General features: G+C 43.3%; 1 pseudogene; it reads right to left on the bottom strand.

Moving 5' to 3' along the window:
• Positions 1–865: 865 nt before the first annotated feature.
• Positions 866–5,177, bottom strand: LOC120644980 (annotated as a pseudogene).
• Between the last annotated feature and the right edge of the window lie 9,062 nt (positions 5,178–14,239).

The following is a 14,239-nucleotide window of genomic DNA, read 5'->3' as shown; positions in this document are numbered from 1 at the left end:
TGATCCACAATCCGCCATGGATAGTCTCCCTTCACACATTGGATTTTTGGCTTATTTATGCAGGCTATATTTTCATCATTTAATTACTGCTTCTCTTTGCATTTTCTTTCCCAAAAATGATAAAATCCTCTCCCACAATGCTATTAACTCACATGTCACATCCTCTGTTCCTTTAATTTCATCATATTATTCTAATTATGACCACCTGCATCACATGTTAACTCATGTATTAACAGCAACATCTACTTTGCAAATTATCAGGATACATACTGAAATATTAGCCTTCTGGATTTAAAATTTTCTTCCTCAACATACGTCATCTTCCTGATACATTCTCTACCAATACTTCTCTACCAAAGACCGCAAATTCCAAAAGCCCAAAGACACCTAGGAAATATGTCCAAGATAACTTACATTTTTCCTCTCCTTACAAAAAACCAAAAAAAATTAAATGCTACTATTTAATACACAAGCAACAACCACCCTAAAATTTATATTCCATGATTGCAGGGACAAATGAAGTCATCAGTGATATGCATTTTTATACCAATATGCAGGAGTGATCTTCAGACTCAAGCAATGATGTCCCAATATCAAAGTAGGGAATAGTATCCAACACCTCCTGTACTTACAAGTGAACTTATCACTTGACAATACTATACTACTATGAAGCCAAAGTACACTCTATTAGCATTTAGGAAAACCTCTATGACCTTAGTATTTTAATATCCTGCACTGCCATATTTATTTCCCATGATCTCGACTGCTAGCTAATGACTATGAAATTGAACTTTACTGATATAAAATTAAATATGACACACCAAAATGAAAAAAATACAAACCTATGCAATTATAGTTATGACTATGACTAAAAGAAAAATTCATATAAACTTTGATGTTCATATTACATCGTGTTCTTATTTCGTACTCATCTCTTTCATCTAGATCCTGTGCGTCTCTATGTATCTTCCATGGTCAAGTTGTAATATTGATGTAAAATAGCTATCAGTAAACAACTAAACACAATGTGATGAATACCGTCTGTATCTTTGAACAAAAACAAGTACGACCACTCCAGGCATTAATAATTTAACATAGCTACCCAACATATAAAAAAAACACAAAGACCCATACCATGTTAAAAAAAACAGCCCCATAAGAGTACTAATTTTGTTGACCCTGCGCACTCAGGGGTGCACGCAAATTACTCGTATATATATCATGGATTGGATGATTGGGACGCATTTCAGCTGCATACGCCAGCGCAGCCATGACTACCACCAGCAACTTATCATTAGCGTTAACTCAAATCCTTTCTCCAGTTCGTTATTCGCCATCTGAATCTGAGACATAAATCGAAACAACATTAAGACTAGAAGAAAATAAAGAGGGAAACATCATTTAGGAGAATGGGGGAATGAACAACTAGACCCAGGCTGGCAACAGGGCATGAAAAAACGAACACTATTAATTTTAGAATAAGAATTTTGCTGTTTATGAGATAAATATACGAGACTAAGAGTCTAAGATTAGGAAGATAAATATCGAACAACAGGAGTCAGGCTGGCATATATACCTTCAGCAATGTCAATCCAGGACCAGGACCAATCATCCGAATCTGAGGAAATAAACCAGGAAAAAAATAAATGCAAATTAAGTTTAGAAAAAATGGAGAAGGGGGGTAGCAATTCATCTTCAATTAAGATTGTACGAAAACAAAGCGGGGGGAAATGGCACAGGGTTGGGAAAAACGAACGCAAGGAATAACTACTATATATAGGAGCTACCGCACCTTCATATATATATACTATATCATGGTGGGGACGATTGGCATGCATTTTCGCTGCATGCCTCAATGCAGCCTTGGCTTGCACCGCCTCCTCCATGCGCACATCGGAGCTCAGCCGCGACCCTCTGCAGCGATGGCAGGTTCCCCAGGCCCAAGTCGAGACCACCATTGCTACTAGCAATTCCTCTTTCCTCCCGCACATAAAACAACGGCCAGAGGCGAAGCCCTTTGAGCCTTGGCATAGCTCCTTTTTGAAACACTACTGGCCAAACAAATCGCGAGAACTGACAGAATACAAGGCATGGGAACGAACCAGCACCAACAACGAATCCCTGAAGGATCCCGAGGTTCTTATTGTCCACCTCCAGTTCTAGAGAGCGGAGAGCTGGCAATCTCCCGAGGATGTCGAGGTCGACCTGATGTAGCTCCCTCACCCCGATGGATAGGTAGGTGATATCCGAAACAAGCGAAGGATTCACCCAAGCCGGCAGTGTAGAAAACCAACAGGTGTGTCCTGTAACCAACCGACAGAGATGTCGAGGAGCGACCCAGGCATCCAATCCACCAATGCTGCGTTGACCTGTAGGACGGACTAGGATACTTAGTTTCTTGATCTTTTGTAGCTTGCGTAGGCTCTCCAACAACTTATCATTCCACTCGTCCAATAGAATGCACAACTGCCTCAATTCAGTTAGCTGGCCCAACTCCTCTATAATGTTTATGGTGGAGTCATCAATGTATAACACTATAACCGTGACAGCTGTTCAAGGCATGTTAGGTTTCCAATTCCATTTGGCAATCTTGTTATCTCGTCAATCTCTAGGAACATCAAATTTCTTAGCTGGACAACACTTGAAGGCAAGCTTGAAATATTATTGCAGTCTATGGCCAATGTTTGTAGAAATTGCAGGTTCCCTATTTCATCTGGGAGCTGAGAAATACTTGTCCCACTTAGTCCCAAGTACCTCAAGTGATATAGATTCTCAAGGTACTTAAGGCTATTTGTTTGGGAAAGATTGCAATCCTCTAAATCCAATACCCGTAAAACTCGACATCTGTCAACAGCCGGCACTTGAGGAATGTCAGATGGAAAGATAACAACTGACCTTGCACATTGCAACAGGCTCCTTGTAGCTTGAGACATTATGTGACTTTTGTTGCCATTCTGAAGGGACAACCTCCGAATCATATTTGATGAAGATGTGCTATCCATATCATTTAATACAGTAACAAAATTTTGTTCACATGACAAGGAACAGATAAGATCGAGCACCATATCATGTATGCGACAACTTTTTGCCAAGCCAGTAAATGAGATTTGTGTCGGTTGGATCATACTTCTGTTTATGAGCTCGTTGAAGTAAATCTCTCCTAGTTCAAAAAGATTCTTCCCCTGTTTTTCACATTGGATAAAACCTTCAGCTATCCACATTCTTATCAAACGGTCCTTGTCAATTTCAAAATCTTCAGGAAACATGCTTAAATATAACAAACAACTCCTTAGATGGCATGGCAGATCATAATAGCTCAAAGACAAAATCTTTCTCATATTCTCCACATCCATATTGTTTTCCATGCCAGTACCAATAGAGTTGTACACCTCATACCACTCCAGTTTATTTCTTGCTTTGCAAGCTAGCAAACTAGCCATTGTAATAATTGCTAAGGGCACACCAGCACATTTCTTTAGTATTCTGTCAGATACTTCTGCCAGTTCATCATCAGGACATATTTCTATTTCTTCATTGTTGTCTTTGTTTTTGTTACCAAATATTCTTCTAAAAAATAGCTTCCGAGAGTTGTTCAAAGAAAGGGGTTTCAACTTGTGAACACCACCGGCTTGTTCAGCAACATCAATAATACGGGTAGTTGTAATAATTGTGTATCCAACATCATTATCAGGCAAAGCACATCTAATCCTTTTCCAAACTGAGATATCCCATATGTCATCAACAACAACGAAATACCTACACAAATCACAAGTTATTAGAAAAAACTAGTGATTTTAGGATGGAAAAATGTTCTAATATTGTTCATATACCAGCTAGATGCAAATTAAGCTAACTAGCATGGACCACTACTGATGATTTAATGATTAAACTTAAATAGCTAGGGAGCAGCTGCAATGGCAAATCCGTGAACAAAATAGGTCCACTCAGAATCTTTGCAAGTCCGTGTAAGTGTTGTGTGATTCGTACCTTTTCGTCTGAAGGAATTTTCTGACTTGATCGATGAGCTGCCTCTCATCCAATGTTTCATCATTGACATTCTTCCCAAGTTCATAGAGCAATCCCTTGAAAATTTTCCTCATGTGAGGAGTTTGAGACACCGAAACAAATGCCCAGCAATCGAAATTTTCCTTGAGCTTTTCATACACTGCATTAGCAAGGGTCGTCTTTCCCAGCCCCCCAAATCCAACAATGGAAACTATCTTGCCATGCTGGTCATCCCCTTCCATGAGAATGCTGATCACCTCATCCCTTGCCTCATCAATCCCAACAAGCTCTGTTGCCTCCTTGTAATGAGCCAACAAACGAGGATCGACAGCAGCAGGCCTAGCCACATCGATCCTGTACCTCTCGCGCCGCTCGCCGGCCTCCACGACACGTCTCTTGATGTCTCTGATGTCGGCAGCAACCTGACGGCGGATCCGGAGCCTTGTCAGCAAATCCAGGCTCCTATGGATGAACCCCCTCATACCATCCGGCCCTGACAGCGCGCCGCCCGTGCAGCGCACCACGAAGGTGTCGATGCTGTCCTCGATGTCGTAGCAGAGCTCCCGCACCTCGCTGGCCCAGATCTTGTCCTGCTTGTCGAGCTGGTCCGGCGGAGCAGTGGCTATCTCCTCGAGGGCTGCCTGCATGCTCTCGAGCTCAGGTTGGAGGAACATGATCTCCCCCTTCACCCCCTTCTGCAGCTTGTACTCGCCGACGAGCAGACCCCCAACCTTGCGGATGAGCATTGGCAGAAACCCCATGGCGATCTCCATGAATCCGTCCCTACGAGAGGGCGAGCAATGGCGTGTGCAGTTAAATGGTGCTTCTCTCAGAAACAAAACATGCATGGCTTTATTACAAATACAAACTCGAACTTGATTGGCACAAAGAACAGGAGCAAGAGCGAACTAGGAGTTTACCTGTCGCCGCCGGTGCGTATCGCGCAGCTGCTCTTCGGCGGACCGGCCGGCCGCTACTCGCTTGAATCCATGCCGGAGCTCGTTGGCTCAGGCTGCCACCGTTGACTTGGAACAGGACCAAGTTGGATCCCTCGAAGGCTTGAACTGTGTCTGGAACTGACGACAAAGAAAGGTGCGGCCAAAACATATCCATGAGGAGCTAGTCGTGGAATTTTTTTTGAAGGCCCTTAGGCAAGCAAAAAAAATAAGGGTGGGTTGAACTAATTTTTAGTATCAAAATTACTTTGCAATATATGTGTAGCTCATAAAATATAACAATCGTGTAATAAAAAATTAAAAACAATAACAATTATGATTATTTCAAACAAAAATATAATGCTTATGGTGGTTGCGTCCGTTGTCCGTTGTCCTTGTCATTGCCGGTCGTCGAGTGAGGAGCGAATTAAATCGGCGTCGCCGTATTCTCTCCTTAGCCAGAACCTAGAATAATGTGAGCACGTTGGCAGGGTGCTAGGGCTGCGGCGGCGGCAGGAAACGAAAACGAAACCTCAAAACGTGCATGTACTCCTCCGATGGTTAGGTTACAAGCCGAAAGACTTCCGTGTGGTTGTATGTCATGGCTAAGGGTGGTAAAGGGTCTCAAATTTTAGCCTAGATAATTTAAGGACCGGGCCGTAAAAGATTCTATATATTATCTTATTCAATTTTGACCCAAAAATATATAAGGATCAAGTTGAATCATGAAGAGAATATAGATCAAGTTGGATCGTGTCTTCCGACGTGGCACTTGGCGGAGGCTGTACACATCCTGACATCGGTTAGTCACGCCAGAGTGTGCGAGAGGGTTTGACCGGTTTAGCCTCAAAACTAGGAACGCGGCTGGTGCGGCTGGATAGCGGTGATGGAGGACACGTGGAGCGATCGCGAAGCTTGCGTTGAGGCGAAGTAAAGTTGTGATGGCGGCGTATCTTCCCGTATTGAAGATTGCCACCTCCGGTAACGGGGGCGAAGGTTCCGGACCGGTCTAGGTAGTCGAAGTGGCCACCTTCGATCACTCTTTACGGCTCTTGTAGCCATATATTTCTATCTTGATCTCTTGTTTTAGGACAGAACCCAAAGACGGTCGAAGGTCTGGAAAGAGCTTTGGGAGTAGCTTGAGGTCCCTTGTGGTCTCCGACTCCGACAACAAGGGCCATGCGAAAATACAAAATAGCCACAAGATCAAGGAGCCGGATGATCACCTTCAGGGGAGCAGGGGGCTCCACTCGAAGCGTAATAGAGAAAGGAACACGTGAAAAAGAGTGGATTGAAGGTCTGGGTATCCTTCAAGTACGCTCGAGAAATGTGACCTAGTAATAGTATCCAATTTGTATACTCCAAATCACTGTACCTAAAATCTAGAATATTTCCTATTGCGTGTGAGCAGGTAGAGGATATTTCCAAAACCATATAACAGAGGTTGTGAGTATAAATACCGCTCCCATTTATCTTGTAAAGGGTGATTCTTATGGAATATACCATGTTCTTACATTCCATTCACTTTCGAGTTGTTCTACTCTACTCCTCTGTATTTGGATATCGTAACTTAAATCCCAACAACCCAGAGGTCTGATAAAAAGTTGGATGGTTTTAATCCTATAAGATATTTGAGTTGTGCGCTTCATGTAAGAGTTTTTTTTTGTCCAGCATCTATATATACTACAACTGAATTTTATTTTTAAATTTGTTGGGTTTTGATGATGGGTTGAAGTTTCGGAAGTTTTGTTGTTCTTGGCGCTTGTCCCTCGCGAGGGAGTAGGCGGCGCCGGCAGCCAGCGCACACTTTGCTAGCGCCCAGGAGGGTAAGCGGTTTTTTCTTTTTTACATTTTTTAAAAATAAAAATTTCAAAAATATATGTCCGTTTTGAAATATTTCAAAAATACCCCCCGGTCGCCCCCCCATAGGGCGACAGGTAAGTGTATTTTTTTTTCAAATTCGCAATGAGGTCCCTGGAAGAAAAAAAAGGCCATGTCGCCCCCCCAACGGGCGATAAGGGCCTGTCGCCCCCGCCTCGGGCGACCGCTGGGCCCAGCGCGCGCCCCGGCCCACGGGCGCAGCAGGGGGCCTGTCGCCCCCCCCCCCCCCCCCCGCGGGCGACAGGGGGGGCTTGTCCCCCCCCCCCACGGGCGACCGGGGTATCCCCCTATAAAAGCACCAACCCTCCCCTTCCCTCCTCATTTGAGCCCGAAAATTCCACCAAAAATCCAGAAAAAAAGAGAGGAGCGAGGAGAAGGAAAGCGGCGAAGCCCTGCCGGATTCAGCACTTGTGATCTGCAGGTTAGTACATTTAGTTTATATATTGTTATATTTAAGTACTACGTATTTAAATATGAGTAATTTAAGTAGGGGTGAGTAATTTAATTTAATTAGTGTCATAGTAGAACCATTTAAGTAGGAGTTCAATGATACTTTAGTTTGTAGTTACGTAGTAGTAAATTAGTTTAGAAAATTAGTTCTACGCATTTATTATTACAATTGCAGTACTATTAGAGACGTGTTTATAAATTAATTATGATTTAGAATAGAATTTGGCATATGCAGTATAGAATTTGAGTGTCATCACGTAGTTATGAATACTTATACGTTGTAGTTGAATTTCATACTTAGTTTTTACGGATTATTGAATAAGTTAGTGAAGTAAAGAGTATAACTCGATAAGTATTATGTGATATACATATATGTCGAGCAAGATGCAGTTTCAAGTATTTTATGGTGAATACAATGTTATGTATGGGCCAAATGGAGTAGATCTTTCTGCCTTTAAGCGCACATCTAGCGGCATAGATAAACCTCTGGAAAGGAGTTTTGGTTCCATATGTAAGTGGCTGCAGCATGGGTTCCATGTTGATCCGTTGACACATGTGATTACTGTCCAGTCTCTTGTTAATTGGGAGGGAGAAAGTGAATTATGGGAATTGATGATGATACACAGCACTGATGACTGGCAGAAGTACATGCAAGCAGCTCTAGAGCGTGGGTGGCCTCTGGCCATTCTTGTTCAAATTCGGGAGAAGACAGAAAATGAAATCCAACATTGTGCAGATCAAGGAACTCCGGGTATTCGAAGAGAGACTAATTATGTTGAGCAAGATGAGTCAGAAGAGTCAGAGAACCAAAACATGGGACCACAGGGCGTTGCTGATGAGGGAGAGAGGATACATAGCATTGTGGATGAGATGGAGGCAGAAGATCAAACCGCAATAAAGATGGAAGAATATGAGGGCTCATCTGATGACGAGCAGTATTAGGCATGCAGGTATCCTGCAATCAATACTGAAATTGCAACGTGGAACTGCGACAACGCCTCCATTGTGGCCCGATGTCCAAAACAGGTGGTGCATTAGGCATATGGGTGCAAACTTCTATGAGCACTTCAAGAACAAGGATCTTAAGAACCTGTTTAAGAGGTTGTGCACCCAAAATCAACAGAGAAAATTCAATGCATTATGGCAGATGCTTGATCAGTTGACTGCAGAGCTAGTGAAGGAAAGGGCATCAGGAGCAGGCACGAGTCAGGCTGCAGAGGCTAGGGATTCAATTGAGAAGCCATTTTCACACTGGATTCGAGGTGCACCTAAGGAGAAATGGTCATTCCTTTATGATACCAATGGAATACGGTACGGTATTCAGACAACGAACCATGCAGAGTGTTTCAATATGGTTATGTGTTCTTGTCGTGCCTTTCCTCTTGTCGGAATTGTTGAGTTCATCGTGTATGGGTGCATGAAGTATTTCAGAGAGCGTTACACGGCTGCAAGCATAAACATCAGCAACCCCCAAATTCAGTTTTGCAAAAGAGTGACACAATATATGCAAGAGAAGATTGAAAAGGCCAAATTGCACCGCGTCATATCGACAGGTACAATAGAGCATAGATTTGAGGTTCTATGCAAGAATAGAAGTGGTCGTGGTATCCGTAGAGATAGGGTGGTACAGGAGAGTTTGATTACAGTTGATGGCAAAGCCTTCTGCTCCTGCATGAAGCCTAAGTTATTGCATTTGCCATGCTCCCATCTCATTGCGGCATGTGCAGAGTCTGCGTTGCAACCAGGAGTATTTGTTTCACCGTACTTCAGCAAGGAAGCAGCTGTATCCACCTGGGGACATGAGGTATACGGGATTGGAATTGTGGGGCCTTTCACTCAGGATAATGAGAATAAGATGTTTATTCCTGATCCAGCCACTAAGAAAGGCAAAGGCCGTCGTCAGACACGTCGTATTCGGAATGGTATGGACGAGTCGGAAGCAAGCAAAGCACAAAAGCGTTGCAGCCAATGTGGAGCATTGGGTCACAACTACAAGAAATGTCCTCAGAATGCACTTCACGATGCTGCTGACGTCGGTCCTTCCGGAAATCCCAGAGATGGAGCACCTCCTAGGTTCAGACGAGTATCGGCGAGAATTGCTCGTGGAAGGCATTCGGTGTCATGATCCACAATTGTATTTTATTATTTGTAATATGTAGTAATGAAATATTGCAGGTATGTAATGAACTATTATTGTACCTATGTGTCCAGTTTGTATGAAATATATATTTACCTATGTGTTCTCATATATTTTTGAATGTAGGTATGGAGATGGACTCCTTGCTAGACCCAGTGATCGACTCGACCCACAGGTCTCACTTTGCAGCTGTTGAGCACCGAGCCCTAGAGGTGCTACGTCCTCATCCACCCGGGGAGGCGATCTCTATACACCACGATTGGTGTGACCGGTATGTAATGAAATATTATTGTTTATCACTTATGTATTCGTCGGTATTCCTTTGTTTCGACATTTTTGTTTATTTTTAGGTTACGTGAGGCCAGTCTACTGACTCTGAGCCGTCTTGTCGAGGTTGGGCCTATTCAGCTCGACCGATCCCTCCTGACGGCGCTCGTCGACAGATGGAGGCCGGAGACACACACGTTCCACCTCCCGTGTGGGGAGATGACTCCTACACTGCAGGACGTGGCCTACCTCCTCGGCCTCCCTATCGTCGGGGAGGCTGTAGGTCCGCGTGTGGTGGCGGCCTCGTGGAAGGATGAGCTGGAGGCCCGTTTTGCAGTGGTTGACCGCGTGGAGGAAGCAGGTCCGATCGTTTGGGCAGCGCCAGGAGTTTCCGGTGCCCACCGCGTTGGAGCGTGTCAGTCGCCAAGACCACAGGTAATTATGAATGAAATTGGCTCATACATTCGTGTCGAATCTAACGATTCTTCGTGGTCCACTCTGTAGGTTGTCAAGGAGTGGCTTGCCGTGCTCTGATGATTGGATCACCAAGATCCAGCCGTGGGTGGACCAATGGGAACAGGCAGACGAGCACTTGGTCCATCCAACAGGACCACACACAGACAGCTCCTTTAGGGCTTACCTCACCTAGTACTTACCCCGGACTCGGGCTCGTCTGGTTTTTGTTGACACTCACACGCAACCACACCAGGCGAGGCCTCAGGATGGCTATGGCCGGCACCACGTGGAGGCACTAGCTGGCGCGGTGAGTCTCTTGATCATATTTGCATATATATATATATATATATTTGCATATATATATATATATATATATATATATATATATATGTACCTTTACTGAATTGATGCAGCTTCGCCTTTGCAACATGATGGAGACGGACTGCTCGACTTACTTGACGAGGGTACGTGCCGGATCCCCAATGACCCAGTTTGAGCAGACAGAGGCATGGTCGAGGCAGCGTGATCAGTTGCGTCAGGTAGTGCACAACTTCGGAAGCCGTGTGCAGTACGAAGACAGCCACGGGTCGTCTCAGGCCTCGTCGTCGTTCCCGTGTCCGTCGACCATGCACGGGCCGACGTCGCAGTTCTTCCCAAGTGCAGGTAACGTACATATCTCTTTAAAATTACATCAAGTGTTCCTACATATTTACTAATATCACATACAGGATACGATCCAGCTACTGCGTTCGGCCATACTGGAATGTTTAGAGGGACAGCACCAGTTGGCAGACCGTATCCAGGGATGGTACCGGGGCCACAGATACCAGCCTACACAGGTTAGTTTATGTTTCGTATTTCGGTTTCTACATGTCATGACAAAATATACGAGCGTACGCTAACATCCACATTTTTTGCGTAGAATTCTACCCCCATGCGGGTGCCGGACCTTCTTCTTCCTCCTTTCGACCAGATAACGAGACCTTCACCTTAGACGACTTCGACAGCTTGAGTCCAGAAGAGCCTGCCACGCAAGGTGACCCCGATGTCTTGGGGTATTCACAGCTAGGAGGAGCACCACTTGGGATCTCTCAGCAGCAGACACCACAGCCCCTTGCGCGTCCTGAGCGACAGGTGAGGTCTCCGGATGTTCTCACCTACTCCGAGGGTCATGTCCGTGCCCAGCAGAGGGCTAAGAGGGTCCGACGCCCTAGGGGTGGTTAGATGTATATGATGTTTGTATCTCTGATGTTTATTTGTAATGAGATAGCTGTGGACCGCTTATTTGTATCCGATGTTTATGATTGTGGTAGTTTACTTGTCATTTATTTCTATAGATACTATTGATGTGAATTTATTATGTTTGTGGGTTCCATAATGCTCGTGAAATAAGGGAAGTTCTTGCGATTTTTTCCCGTGATTTAATGAAGGAAAAGTTAGGTGCGGTAGGAGTTAGCGGCCGAGATCCTGCCGGCGATGATGACGACTACACGCTCGAATAGCTCAAAATAGGAACCATAGTGTATCTAGCTGCGAGTACGAGATCACAGGTTGCCACTGCTCAGCACGGCGATCACGGGTTTCCCAAATGTGGCATTCTTTGCCCAGACATACGTGACCCAATAGCAGTGTCCTTCCACCATTTCAAAAAGTACGCAATTCGGCAGAGTTTCGCCGTTTTTCTTCTTCTCACCCCTCTCTTTTTTCCTGAATTTTTATGCTCAAATGATAAAGGGAATGGCGGCATATGGCAGGCTCAAATGACAAAGAGATTCATACAGGCCTCTGTCGCCCCATGGGTGGGCGACAGGCCCCTGTCGCCCGAGGGGTGGGCGACAGGCCCCTGTCGCCCGTTGGGGGGCGACAGGGCCTTTTTTTTCTAGGGATCTCATTGCGAATTTGAAAAAAAAATACACTTAAGGCCTGTCGCCCTATGGGGGGGCGACCGGGGGGTATTTTTGAAATATTTCAAAATAGACATATATTTTTGAAATTTTTATTTTTAAAAAATGTAAAAAAGAAAAAACCGCGGAGGGTAAGCAGGCCACCGCATGGGGCAGCAGGCCAACAGGCCGAGCGGCGGCAGGCGACCCACAAGGCTCGCAGTGGCCTGTGAGCGGGGCAAGGCAGTGGGCCTTTGCACCGGGCAAGCAGGCCGCCAGAGGCGAGCCGGCCCACGTTAGGCAGGCGAGTGGCCTGCCTTAAGCGGGCAGCCCGAGCAGGAGCAGGCCGGGTCTGCAGCAGCTTGTAGTCTAATGGTAGTACGGTCTAGTGGGACGCTACCCACTAGTGTTCAAATCCTGATGCTCGCATCTTTTTCTGGGATTTTTCTAAGATTTACCGGTGTTACACGTTAAGTGGTAAGCGACGTTCCCGTCGACGACGAGGCGCCAGTGGTGACTTCGGGAATCTTCAGATCTGCCGGTGCTCAGTCCTTCGGAGGTGCTCATATGTGTAGGATTTGCGTACGTGTATGCATAGGGTGTGAGTGTGCGTGCGTGTTGTGGGCGTCTTCGTTGTACTGTGTGATTCTAAAAAAACTTGTTATTTAATAAAAGAAAAAAGTACTCTTTACCTCTCTCAATTATAAAACCGGATATGGTTGCTCCATCAACTCTTCAAAACTGGACAAATGACCTCCCTGGTGGTCCTGGTGGTTTCTCTAAGTGGTTTTTCTATTTTCCTTTTATATTTATTTTGGTTGAATATTTAAAAAATATAATAAATCATAAAATAATCATAACATATAAAATCCATTTTGCTGATTTATACGTGAGTAGATCTATGCACGAACATGTGATATGGTATACTTTAGCAAAAAAAATTTGTTGTAGCAATGGTTTCCATTGTCCAGATATGGTGAAATTTTTATAGTGGCTTAATTATTATATACTTGAACTGTAGTAAAAAATTCATACTCATTGGATCAATGTATACCTGAATAATAGTTAATTATTTCTCTTGGTGCATTTTCTTGTTTCTTTTATATTTATTTCAGCTAAATCTTTAAAAAAATATTTTAAATTATAAAAAACATAAAATAGAAAATAAATTTTGTTGGACTCCACATGAGTAGATCTATGCAGTGAACATATAATATGGTATATTTTAGTATAAAGTTTTTGCTGTAGCTTTATATGTATACTTTTCGGTAATTAATTCATAGCTACAGTTTTCATACTCAAATAATGGTAAATTTTTTATGGTGAGATAATCATTGCATGATTTAACTTTACTAAAAATATCTTACTCATTGGATCATGTATGCCTGAGTTATAGATTTATCTAGGCTTACCTACAGATTTATCTAAACAAATCTAAACTCATCCATACATAATTCAATATGCATGAAATTTTTACTACTCCTCAAGCGTATAATGATTACCCACCTTAAAATTTCACGATAATTGGACGACAAAGACTATAGCTATGAATTAATAACAAAAAAGTATATATCTAAAGTTAAAACCAAAATTTTATACTAAATTGTACTATAATATTTGTTCACTGGATATTTTATATTTTTTATAATTTACCATATTTTTTTAAAGATTCAACCAAAGTAAACATAAAAGGAAAACAGTCAAGGACGTGATGTGTTCGGTTTTAAAGAGATGAGGGAGCAGTTATGCCCGGTTTTGCAGTTGATGGAGGAAAAACTGACTTTTGCGATAGTTGAGGAAGGTAAAGAGGACTTTTTCATTTAATAAATTCCTGCTCATTGGTAAGCTAATTGATTAGCATTCACTCTTGCTAATCACTGTTGGCTCTTTTGCATGCTTAATTAACTTGTGCTTATTAGTTTTTATAGCTAGTCTTTGCATGCTTAGTCAATTACTCCCTCCATTCTCAAATATAAGATATCCTGAGATTCAAAATTTATCCACAAATATAAGACATCATGAGTTGAGAGTTGATCCAATATTTTTATTGTGCATCATTTCCAAAAAAAATTAACAAAAAAACGTGGAAGCAACCATGTAGGAGAAGGTGCATGTGGGCAGGTGCATGAAAAAGGACATGCTACTTTAATTAACACATATTTAATTACCTAATACATTACTAAGGCTTAATAATTAGGGGTAGTAGAGTATTTTCTACATTGTCA

This window comes from Panicum virgatum, chromosome 8K (assembly GCF_016808335.1).
Source record: "Panicum virgatum strain AP13 chromosome 8K, P.virgatum_v5, whole genome shotgun sequence".
In the NCBI taxonomy this organism is placed as follows: domain Eukaryota; kingdom Viridiplantae; phylum Streptophyta; class Magnoliopsida; order Poales; family Poaceae; genus Panicum; species Panicum virgatum.
This window is presented reverse-complemented; position numbering and strand designations above follow the sequence as displayed.